We start from the raw sequence: 12,517 nt of genomic DNA, 5'->3' as shown, positions 1-12,517 counted from the left end.
ATTCTAATCTGTGGTTCCTGTGTTATTTCTGTTCATCCTGGTACCCAGGGAATGCTGGGGTCAGGAGGAGCTCTGGCCCTTTCCAGAGGCCTTGGCAAGGGATGGAGAGGTATTTCTGTATCAGCTGGGGGCACTGGGAGCTCCAGGCTGACTTTCTCATGGGAAGAGCAGCCTTGGTCAGTCTGAGTGACCCCTCCTGTGTGGATTTGTGCTTTTGGGGCTGGGTGGGCTCTTATTTCCTTGGTGCATTCACCTCTCTGCCTCTCTCACAAATGTAAATCCTGTGTTAGATCCAGCAGTGGGTGTTTTATCAAAGCAAGATGAAGAGCCACCAAAAGAGCAAAAATTAATAGTTAAAGGGATGAGGATGGGTTCCAAATCACCATTTTGGTGATCCTGCCCCCATAGCAAACAGTGGCCCTGGCCAAGCCCGGAAGGGAAGGAAAGGAAAGGAAGGAAAGGAAGGAAAGGAAGGAAAGGAAGGAAAGGAAGGAAAGGAAGGAAAGGAAGGAAAGGAAGGAAAGGAAGGAAAGGAAGGAAAGGAAGGAAAGGAAGGAGGGAGGAGTCTGGCTGTGATTTCACAATTCCCCTGGAGACTGAGGATGCTCACAGGACTGACAAGCCCAGTGAACCCCAGAGCAGCTGACAGCTCAGCTGGGAACAGACACAGCCCCATCCTGCCCTGGTGTTGTTGTTGGCAGGCAGGCCTGGAGGCCTCCAGGTTGCATTTGTCAAGAGCACAAACTCAGGAAAATTGTTCTCATCTGAACAAACACCATCAGTTGCTGCCAGCTGTTCCAGTGCCCCAGCAGAGGGTTCACAGGGCTGGGCCTCTTCCCCAGCCTGGGCTACTGGTTTGACTGGCAGGCCAGTCTCTTGTCTCTCTCTGGGATGTTTTCAGGGGGTGTTTTGTGGCTCATCCCTCTCCACCTTCCATCCAGGTGAAGGAATGGGGTCAGTGTGGACACCTGTCAGAACCCAGGAAATTCCTCTGGCTGCCCTGGAGGACTCGAGCCCCTGCCCAGGGGGCTCAGAGACCTTGGCACAGAGCCCCAGACCCCTGTGCCTTTAATGTAGAAAAACAATTACCAACCTTATATGAAGAATTACGAGCCACGACAGTTTAAGTAGAATGATAGTGAATTTATCACAGGGTGAAAAATCGATTTTTTGGGGTTTTTAGAATGGGGGTTCAGGGGGCAAGATGGAGGAATTGGGCATGTCCAGCCTTTCTCCTTCTTCTTGGCCTCCATCTTCTGCTGTGATGGTGGCACTTTGGGATTGGTTTAGAGTAGAAGCTCAGTGTCTAACATAGGTGATAGGTATTGGGACGTTATTGTAAATATTGTACACATAGTTTTTAGTATAAAAAGATAACACAGCCCCAGGGGCAGACAGAGTGCCTGGAACTGTCCTGCTGAGCAGACCTCGGCTGGACAGAAGGAAGAATTTTATAGATAAGAAACAATAAACAACCTTAAGACTGAGAATTTAAGAGCTCTGACTCCTTCTTCGAGTGCTTAGAGACTTTCTAACATATCTTGGGGTCACTGTGAGCAGCAGAGATCCCGAGAGTCACCCTGAGCACTGCCCTTCTCCCTGATCCCCTGGGACACAGGGAGGGGTTCTGTGGCTGGGTTGCACTTCCCAGAGGGTGGGAGGATGGCAGGAGGGTTGGAGTGAAAGTTCTGCAAGCAGCACCAGCTTTGCCTCATGGATGTATTTGTTTGTGCTGGTTTCACACTGGAATGATCAGTGTGTGTGTCACTGCTGAGGGGCAGAGCCACACCAGGGAATGCCCTCTGACATCTGCCTCTCTCCAAACACACTCACTATTAGCCTTTCTCTAGGTTTTTTCCCCCAAAATCCACTCCTGTCCTGCCTTTGGGAGTGTCAGGTGGGGGTGGCAGCACAGCTCGTGTCACTTTTACAGCTGCACAAAACCATCAGGGAAAGTCTCTCACACAGACAAACCCATGAGTTCCTGCCCTCCCTCATGTTGCGTTGTGATCTCAGGGTTTACCCCAGAGCCTCGGGTCCCTCCCCTGCAGGTTCCCTCCCAGGTGTGTCAGTCCCCTCTCCTTTCCCCTCCCTGACCCCTCCCAGCACTGTCTGTCAGTCCTGGCATTCCAGAAGGGCATCAGTGATTGGCAGATCCAAAGGATGCCCTCTGTCCCTGGGGGGCACTGGGCCATCCAGGTGTCCTTTGTCCCTTTGTCCCTCCCCTCCTGTCCCTGCTTGGTGGCTCCCTGCCCCTTCCCTGCCCCTCTCCCCGGGGTTCAAAGGAGCAGCAGCCACGGGCTCAGGGAGTTCTGTGGGAGCTGGTGCTGCATTCAGAGGCTGTGGGCCAGAATAAAGCTCTGGATCCAAACCCTCCATCAGAACCGACTCCTTTCCTTCACCATGGCCTGAAAGCTTCTCTGCCAGAGGGAAACCTGAGGAGCAGCCCCTGTTATGGGGGGAAGCTCCATCCCAGCACCACCAGAGCTCCTGCAGGCCTGGATTTGTCCCCACGTGCCAACTGCAGCACCCAGGCAGGCAAAAGTGTCTGTGGGGTGAAACACCACACACCCAGGCAGGCAAAAGTGTCTGTGGGGTGAAACACCACACACCCAGCCAGGCAAAAGTGTCTGTGGGGTGAAACACCACACACCCAGCCAGGCAAAAGTGTCTGTGGGGTGAAACACCACACACCCAGGCAGGCCAAAGTGTCTGTGGGTGAAACACCACACACCCAGCTGGCCAAAAGTGTCTGTGGGGTGAAACACCACAGTGCTGCTGTTTGGTTCAGCACCAAGGCCCAGACAAGCTCAGGCACACCCTGTCCAGCTATATTGGTAATATTCAATACCCTCAGCCCTCTCCCTGCAAGGAGGAATGATTTCCCAGGCTCAGAGCGTGGCTGTGCTGTGAGCAGGGCCATGCTGGCAGATGTGCTGTCCCCGTGTCCCCCAGCCAACGCAAACAGCACCGAGTGACCCAGTAACATATTTTATATTGCATTAAAATGTCGTCTGCTCTTCACAGTGCTGCCTGCTGGGTGTCTGCTGCACAGGAATTTCTGTGCCCTGAGAAGAGGGTGGCTCTGGGCCCCAGGAGATCTGAACATTTCTTCTCTGTGCCTTGGCCAGCTGACAGAGCAGAGCTGTGCTGCTTGGTGTGCAGTGGGAATGTCACCAGTGTGGGATGGGATGTTTCCATCTCTGTTCTCTGGTCAGGTTTGTTGCATGGTGGGTGTTTTAATGGGAAAACTGGGCAGTTTTTCTTCCCTAAAAAACCCTCCTGGCTGAAGCTCAACCCAGCCCTTACTCCCTGCTCTTGTATAGTTCAATCTGTTCCTAATTGCCAGCAAAAAAAGCCAAACTCCACCTGCTTCCTACCACCCACAGGCAGCCCACCAAGCCCACTCCTCCACTCTCCAGGTTTAAACTCACCTCTTATTGCTGCTACTCTCTCTGAAAGACATTTCCAAAGTGTCTGACAAAAATAAAATACTCAAAAAACCTCCCTGAAAGGGAAACCTGCAGCTCTCAGGGCATGAAGGATGTCTGTGGCTTCACAGCATCTCCACCACTCTGGGTACCTCCTGGCACCAATGGATGGAGGGGGCAAGAAAGGCCCCAAAATGACTTAAAATGTGAGTAATTTTTCCTCCTTTAAACCCCACCGTGGGTCTCTCATCAGTGCAAGGAAATGCATCTGCGTTCCTCTTTTATTTGGTGATTAAAAAATGGGGCAGCTGGGGCCACTCATTGCTGACCTGGAGGAAAGCAGGAGGCTTATAAAAACCCTGAGTGCTGCAAGAATTATGAGGTAATTAAAAAAAAAAAAAAAATCAGGCCAGAGCTGGGATCACGTCAATAAAAGCAGGAGGAACTGATGTCAGCCCCATGCAGGATGTGGGGACTGAGGCTCTGCTCTGCTCCTGGTGCTGAGCCCCTGGTGGTGCTGACTCCTCCTGGTTCCCCCTGGCAGGGATTTGGGAATTCAGGAAGAGAACAGATTCTGGGGCTGGGTGGGCTCTTATTTCCTTGGTGCATTCACCTCTGTCCCCCTCTCACAAATAAATCCCATGTGACACCCAGCAGAGGATGTTTTATCAAAGCAAGATAGAGCCACCAAAAAAGCAAAAATGAATAGTTAAAGGGATGGGGATGGGTTCCAAATCACCATTTTCAGGTTAAAAGGCCTGGTTTTAAGGGGAAAGCATATTTTGCTGGCCACATATTAAACCAGGGAGAAAAATGGAAGGTATAGGTTGGATATTAGGAAAAAAATTTTCACTGAAAGAATAATAAAGCACTGGAATGCTCTTCCCAGGGAGGTGGTAGAATCACCATCTCTGGATGTGTTTAAAAAGACTGGACATGGCACTTGGTGCTAGAGTCTGGTTGAGGTGTTAGGGCACAGGTTGGGCTCGATGATCTTAGAGGTCTCTTCCAACCTCATCATTCTGTGATTCTGTGATTATTTAACACAATTTGACCCAAGACTCAGCTTGCCTCCTCCAGGAGCAGCACACAGGAGGTTTTTGGGAGCAGCCTCCTGCCACCCACAGCTGTCCCCAGCCCTCAGTCCTGCAGGACACAGGGTTTGGGTGTTCAGTGCCAGCAGTGCTCAGCTTTCTCCCAGTGTGGCCCTGGCAGGAATTAAATCCCTGCCTTTAACACCTCCCAAGCATATTCCCATCCCCACAGAACCTTCACGTGTCCCTGCAAGCCCTGCCCAGAAAAACCCTTCTGGGGCAGTCAAGGGAAGGTTTCCCCTGTCAACTCTCCCCTAATAATTTCTATCTTCATTAATACATTCTCCCTGTTTGGAACCCAAGCTGTGACTTCACCCTTGAGAGAATCTCAGGTTTTGCCTGTTTTCAGGGTCTTTATTCAAATATAAGGCCTTAATGAGAATGATATGGGGAAGAAATCCAGCCTCACTGCTTTGTTTCCTGAATATTTCCATCCCAGCTGATGGTATCAGGTTGGTGGGTGTGGGTTTTTCCCCTTTTATGAATGAACATGTTAGTTTTGCAGAAAGGGAGGTGTGAGCTTGGATGTTTTCATCCTTGGATTTTAGTGATCATTAATAAAGCCTGCAGTGCTTTCTGTAAGCACAAGCCAAAGATTTGGGATGTAACACTTCCTAGTGGAAAAGGGGATTTTTTTTCCCAAACTATAAGGTTTTGCAAAAATGACACCTTGATCCTGATAAATTCTTTTCACTTTATTTCCAGCTTTTTGTCCTCCTCTTGTAAAAAAACTTGCCAGGTATATATTTATATATATATTTATCATAGAGATTCCTTCTTTAAACAAATTGTTAATTAATTAAATGAAATATTTCTGCCTGGTTAAGAGAGAAAAAGTGCAGCTATTTGTCACTGAAAGGGATTTTGCTGTGAGCTCCTCTTTGCTGTGCCCAAATCAGGTGAGCACATGAGATTTGCCACATTCCCCTGGTCACCCCCAGCCTGGGCAGGGCAGGAGATGGGGGGCAGGAGGCAGATCCTTGGGATGAATCCCAGCTGATTTTCCAGCCTGAGCTGTCCAGCCACTCCTATTGGATTATAAACTGGAACTTTTACAGGCTGTCTGTGGGGTTTGTGGCTTCCTTTCCTTCTCTTTGTCTCCAAAGTCCATGATTCTTAATAAATCATCCTCTAGCCTGAGCTGAGTCTCGTTGTTTTAAGTTTAACTAGATTATTTTTTGCTGATAAGCCAGACTTTGAATTCTACCCAAGATCACGGGTTGGGGCCCGTAATATCATGGAGGAGAGGCTGTTCTGGTGATCCATCACATGCAGGGGAGCAGCAGCAAGCTCTCAGCTTTCCCTTAGATCAGCAATTAAAGGCACAGCACTGATGGAGCTGGTGGGAGGGGAGAGTCAGGGCTCCCACCAGATCCGTGGAAAATGGACTGGGATGACAGGAAAATGTTGTGTTATACATCTATTTATTGCACTGCATCAGTGCCAACAACTTCCTGAGGCTTTGATCCTGACTTCACTCCAAATTTCTCCTCTTCCATCCAAACAGACCCAAATCCACCCAAGGGTGGGATTGACGTGGAGCAAAGCATTGAGAGAACCTGCTACACCCTCCTGTTGTTTCCCTCATTCTTCTTTGCCACCACCCTAACACCACAAAAATTTATTTTCCTGGACAACTCCAGGCAGATGTGTCACATTTTCAGATCCATCATGATCCCATCCTTGTTCTCCCAGCCAGTGCCTGAGCTCCTCTCCCAGTACTGCTGTTGACTTTGGCCTCCTCTCAGAGCTCAGCCCAGCTCCCATCACGTCCCACAGAGGTGTCCAAGTGTGTTCCTGTAGGATTAACCCTGTAGGATTAACCCTGTAGGGTTGGCACAGGTCACCCTTGTATCAGGAGAGGGACCAGCCCTGCCCTGGCCAGAGCAGCTCCTTGACTGGGATGAGGTGGGAAGTGAAGAGTCCCCCTTGAGGCATGCCATGTGCTCACAGCCTGGGGGAAGAATGGATTCATCAAGGTTAAAGGTGTTCCCAATGAGAGCAGCCAGAGGAACATTCAGGATCCATGAGACACGTGCATGGTTGTGGTTTCCAGTCCCATCCTCCCTCTGCTAATGCCTGGTACTGGGCAGCCCAGCCCCCTCCGCCCCTGGGCTGGCTGTGGTTCCCTGTGGAAACCCAGGGCACTGGAAATATTGCTCTGTCTGCTCTGGGGTGCCCTGACCCCCAGGGGAGTGTGGTATTTTCAGGGGACCCCGGACGAAAGGAGGAAAATGATTATTGTGACTCCATGTTCTTACAAGGCTATTATATTATAGAATGCTATATTATATTATATTATATCATAGAATGTTATATTATATTATAGAATGTTATATTATACTATATCATATATCATATCATATCATATTATAGAATGCTATACTAAAATTATACTAAAGAATAGAGAAAGGATAATTACAGAAGGTTTAACAAGATAATAATGAAAAACTCATGACTCTCTCCAGTCCTGACAGACCCTGACCATGATTGGTCATTAAGTTAAAACAATTGACATGAAACCGATCAAACAACCACCTGTTGGATAAACAATCTCCAAACCACATTCCAAAGCAGCAAAACACAGGAGAAGCAAATGAGACACTATTGTTTTCCTTTTTCTCTGAGGCTTCTCAGCTTCCCAGGAGAAGAATCCTGGGCAAAGAGGATTTTTCAGAAAATATGAGGGTGACAGGGGAGCACTGACTTTGGCCCTCATTCATGGAGAAAGTTTCCCAAACTTCAAGGAAATGGAATCCACAAAAGTGTGAAATAGATTATAGAGAGTAGTGTAAGTGAGAAATTGAGGTTTTGGGATTTTTAGTGTGTTGTGGATGGAAGCAAGATGGAGGGCACGGGGTGTCCTCCTGGGTTTCCTCTTCCTGCTTCTTCTTCCTTCTTCTTCTTGGGTTTTGGTGGCATTTTGTAATTGTGCAGAAAAGTCCCCATTGTGGGCTCTGTGGGATCAGTTATTGGGTTAAAAGGGAAGATAATCCAGGTGCCAGTTCTTAATTGGATAGTTTAGTCTTAAAAGACCTTGTAACAAGAGATTGTTGGCCTTTTTGTGCCTTGCTGCAGAACTTGTGGTTGTGAGACTGTTTTACTGATAAGAAATTATAAACACCTGAGTTCAAACATGAACTACTGTCCCAAGTGCCTTCAATCCAGACCTAGAGAAACCAATGGCTCCCCAGCCTGACTCATTCTCCCAGTTTAGCCACACAAACCCCATCCCTGTAGTCCCAGCATCCCCCTGCATGGGGATGGCACATTTTTTATCTCACTTGGCCCAGCAGGCCACACATTCCTGCAGTGCAGGGGTCGGGAGGCAGCTCCCAGTGTCTCACACATCACTCAGATTGCTGTGTTGGGAAATCTGTGCTGCTGCCCAGCTGGGGGCTGGAGACCAGCCAGGGGCTCTGTGGGAAGGCAACATGGAAGACACGGTGAAGCTCTGTCTTCATGGGAATTTGTCTTGCTTGTGCTTTTTTATTTTTTCTTTTTTTTTTTTCTGTTTAGTTTTTCTTTTTGGGGGGAAGTTTTAAACCACCACGATGCCATTTTTGGTTTTGTGCAGCGGAGGGAGGTCAGGGGCTGTGAGCTGGAGGCATCTGTCCTGTCTGTGCTGCCTTCCTGACCCAGCTCCAGCCCCTTCCCCTCGGAGAGTTCTGCAGGAGATCAGTCTGGCTGGCAAAGGCTGGGCCCAGCTCAGGTGTGGGCTGTGCTCCTCTCCTTTGCATCACCTTGCAGGGACACTGGCAGATCCCCTGTGGGATCTGGGGGGTCCTGGATGCCCTCCCAGCTCTCCTCACTGCAGCCATCACTTCATGATTGAATTCCCAAGGTGAATCCCTCAAGGAGGGGGAGAGCTGCACCACGTATCTGCTGATGGATGTGTGTTTTCCTTGGCCTCCTCTGCCTCGTGGCTGCTGGATAGTTATCTGAGTGATGAATTCATCTGCTCAGGCACCCCTGAATCGTGGGGCAGAGGGAAAGCATCTGTCAGAGCAGCTTGGAGTGAGGGAGAAGGAATAACAAGGAGGAGAGGGGTGGTGGTTGCACATCAAAGCCGTGTCTCTGTTTTCCAAGCCCATATTTTTCCTAGCCTATCTCCTGGATTCCATCTGGCTGTGCTGACAGCAGGCACAAGCCAGGGGTCTGGTGTGCTCCAGGCAGAGTTTTTGGATTCCAGCTCTGCTGGGCACGTAGCTTTCCCCATTGCCTGCCCTGCCTCGGGTGGTTTTTCCATGGCAGCGCTGCAGCACCAGGGCACTGCCACAGGGGAATGGGACAGGAAATTCCTCTGACTGCCCTGGAGGCTCAGAGACCTCGGTACAGACTCACAGACACCTGTGCCTTCGATTTTAACCCATGGAAACAATTACCAACTTTGTGTGAAGAGTTGCAAGCCACAAGAGTTTGAGTAGAATGATAGTGAATTTATCACAGGGTGAAAATGTTGAATTTTGGGGTTTTTAGAACAGGGGTTCAGGGGGCAAGATGGAGGAATCTGGGAGTGTCCAGCCTTTCTCCTTCTTCTTCTTCTTAACCTCCATCTTCTGCTGTAATGTTGGCACTTCTGGATTGGTTTAGAGTGGAAGCTCACTGTCTAACATAGGTGATAGGTACTGGAAAATTATTGTAAATAAAGTACAGGTAGTTTTTAGTATAAAAAGCTAACACCACCCCAAGGGCAGCCAGTGTGCCATGAACCAACGTGCTGGACAGACCTCACCAGGTCAGAGAAAGAATGTGATAGATAACAGAAAATAAACAACCTTGAGAACCAGAGCCAAGGAACTCTGACTTCTTCTTGGGTCTCAGGGCTGGGAAAAAGAGACTTTCCAACACCTCGGGGTCATCTCAACACCAGAGACCCCGTCAGGAGGGACATTGGTGTCCCAGCTGTGGAACTCCAGGCTGCTCCTTTAGAGCCAGCAGCTTGCTGAGCTCCCAGATGCCAGCAGCAGGGAGAGAGCTGAGCCCTGAGCCCTCATCCCTGGCCCTCCTGTGCCTGTGCATGCAGAGGTGTGGGGTGCTCTTGCTCCTTCTTCCCCTGAAGCACCTGGGACTGCTTGGATCTGGAGCCTTTTCTCAGGGCTGAGGAGCCCAGCAGGAGCCTGAAGTTCACAGAGTGGGACCATGGGCTTCACCTCCCCTGTAAGGAGATGCAGGCAGGGATGTCTGTGACTGCTGAAACCCAAATACCCCTCAGGAACAGCAGGATGGCTTGGATTTGGATTTAAAAGGGAAACTAATTCAATTATAACCCAATGGAAAAGAATCCAATGATCAGGAAACTGATAACATGTCTCTGATGAAGAGAGGGATGGAACAAATCTGGGAGAGGGATGCAGGGCCAAGCACTCCTGGGATGTGAGGAAGGTGCAGGTGGGTATGGAGAGGTGTTTGGAGAGAGATCTGACCACTGTTTCTGTGCTATACTGCTCTGAAAACAGCCCCTTTCTTTTCTTCCCAAATCCAGGGTCTGAAAGTGAAACCACCATCCCAAGTGGTCTGAGAGGAGTTGTGGGGTCTCTCTGAGCTGTGTCCCAGGGCAGGCTCTGTGACAGCCAGGCCTGTCAGAGACAGCAAACCCTCATCACCTCACCCTTTGGGCTGCCATCAGAAAGCTCAGCAGATCCCCCTGGACCTCCTGGAGATCATCTGGGTGGCACAGCAGTAGGGAAAAAAGCAGGAAAATGGGTTAAATTTCTTCTTCCCCACAATCTCCAAGCATTCATGAGGGGACCTTTTGCCAGCATTGTGCAATGCTGGCTCACGTTTTGCTTGAACTTTAGTCCTGCTTTAATGCATGCCACAGTAACCTCCAGGGAAAGGAATGTTGCTGATTCCTGACTCGAACTGTGATCAAAACCTCTCAGCTCCTTCCCAGGCCATTGTTGTGTGTCCTGTCAGCAGTGTCCCCAGGGCAGGGGCAGCTGTGTACCTGGATCAGGAGTGTTCCTCCAGCCCTGGAAAGTGATCCTGCAGATGCCTTGGAAAATCAGCATTGTACCCGTGGCTTCCAGTGCCCCAGAACAACAGTGAAGTCTCAGATGTTTGTTTGTTTGCTTGTTTTGGCAAGAGGAAAAAGGGCCAAATGGAAGTTTAGGGAAGTGCATCATGCATCCTTCATCTGGGAATGCCGCTCCCCACTTCCTTCCCTTATCAATTAATGAGGTGGTTAATGAGGGAAAGGACAGCAAAAAGCACCAGCCCTGGATCAGGCATTACTGCTTCAGTTCTTCAGAGCCTGACTCCAGGGCCAGCCAGCTCCAGGAACCCCAAGTTTTAGGAGGATCTGTTGGGGAAGGTGAAACAGGAAAGCTGGATAAATATGATTGCCTGTTGCTCCTACAAGGATCCCTGTACTCACCCAGCTCATCCAGGTGAGGGGTGCAAGGGCTGGTTTGGGGGATTCTTCCAGATAATTTGGTCCCTCACTCCATTCCCTCAAGGCAGGAGCTGGAGGGACAGTGTGAGCCCACAGGCACCAGAACAGGCAGGGGTGGAAGCCTTCCAGTCTTTTTGGAAGATTGGGAGCAAGAGAGGAGAAAGGCAAGGGGTTCACACAGGCAAGGAGGGTGCACATGTGCTGCTCAGATTTCAGCCACCCAGACCCCCTTTTCCAGGACAGGCCAGCCCTCACCCAGCCTTCCAAGGCCACTTTTAGCTGGCAGTGATGACAAACTGCATGTGACCATCTCAGCTGGCTCTCTCCTGGAAGAGGCCTTTGCTGTCCCACCCTCCCACCACTCCAGAACATTCTCCAGGAACGTCTCCAGCCCTGCTGGTTCTCCCAGGGCCTCTCAAGATTATCTGTTTCTCATGAGCCCAGTTCCCTGCAGTCCAGTGTCCATCCCAGCTGGAGATGGAGAATTTGGCAGGAGGGAAAGCGATGCCAGGTGTTGGAATTGGGCTGTGTTTGGGATTCTTGTTCAAATCCAATTTATGAACATCATTGAGTCAAGCCAATCTCCATGTGCTCACAGGCAGTAAATCTGGGTTTGCAAGGGGATGAGGAAGACAAATGCTGCATTAAGGACCTTAATTTAACTGCCAGAATAGCTCTGGGTGTGGATCCAGGATCCCTGCTCCAAGAGCAGCCCTGAGGGGTGAAAACATTCATTTCTCCATCTCCAAACCCACCGTTTTTAAGCCCTTTTAAGGCGTTTGCAGATGACGCAAAGTTATTTAGATTATGCAGATTAGATTATGTAAAGACCCTTCCCAAACTTGCCTGCAGTTGGAGAAATTGTGATTTATGTGGACTTGGATCCTACAGGTGTCGTTCAAAAAACTGAAGGGAGGAGAGGAGAGGAGAGGAGAGGAGAGGAGAGGAGAGGAGAGGAGAGGAGAGGAGAGGAGAGGAGAGGAGAGGAGATTTGAGCTAATAAATCCCCAAGGACTGAGTTTTGGTGGATTTACTCATTCAAATCCTGTGTTTGTGTGCTGCAGGTTAAACCAGGGTGTCCATGTTCTGCAGGCTTGCAGAAAAGTGGGAATTCAGCCTGGAGGAAAGAACCAACACAAATAAAAGCAGCAAACACCCAATTCCTACAACCCCTCTGTGTATATCTGAATTAAGGCATGCATCCCCTTCCTCCCTGGCCCAGGAAGGGCCACACTGTGTCCCTTGTTTGTCACCCTCCAGAGCGTGGCACCACCGTCCTGCCCCAGGCTGGGCACGGCCATTGTGATCCACACAATGGGGATGGAGAATGAATGGAAAATGATCTCCTGTGTTGAGCTGACAACCAGCTCTCTGTTCCCCAGGCAAGCTCCCAGCTCCTGGGTGAAAGGAGCTTTCCCTCCCCAGGAAATCCCTGCTTTGATCTTCCTAGAGCTGCATTGCTGCTTCTTACAGCTCCGGGATAATTCAGTACTTTAAAAAATAGAGAGGAGAAGGAAAATATTCTTTTAAAGCATTATTTACTGGTGGTTCTTGAGGAGTCTCCCACAAAATCTGCTTGTAGGAGCATGGCCAGG

Source organism: Agelaius tricolor, unplaced genomic scaffold, assembly GCF_023055355.1.
Source record: "Agelaius tricolor isolate 1412-34295 unplaced genomic scaffold, bAgeTri1.0.p SCAF_29, whole genome shotgun sequence".
Taxonomy (NCBI): Eukaryota; Metazoa; Chordata; class Aves; order Passeriformes; family Icteridae; genus Agelaius; species Agelaius tricolor.
Note: the sequence above shows the minus strand (reverse complement) of the source record.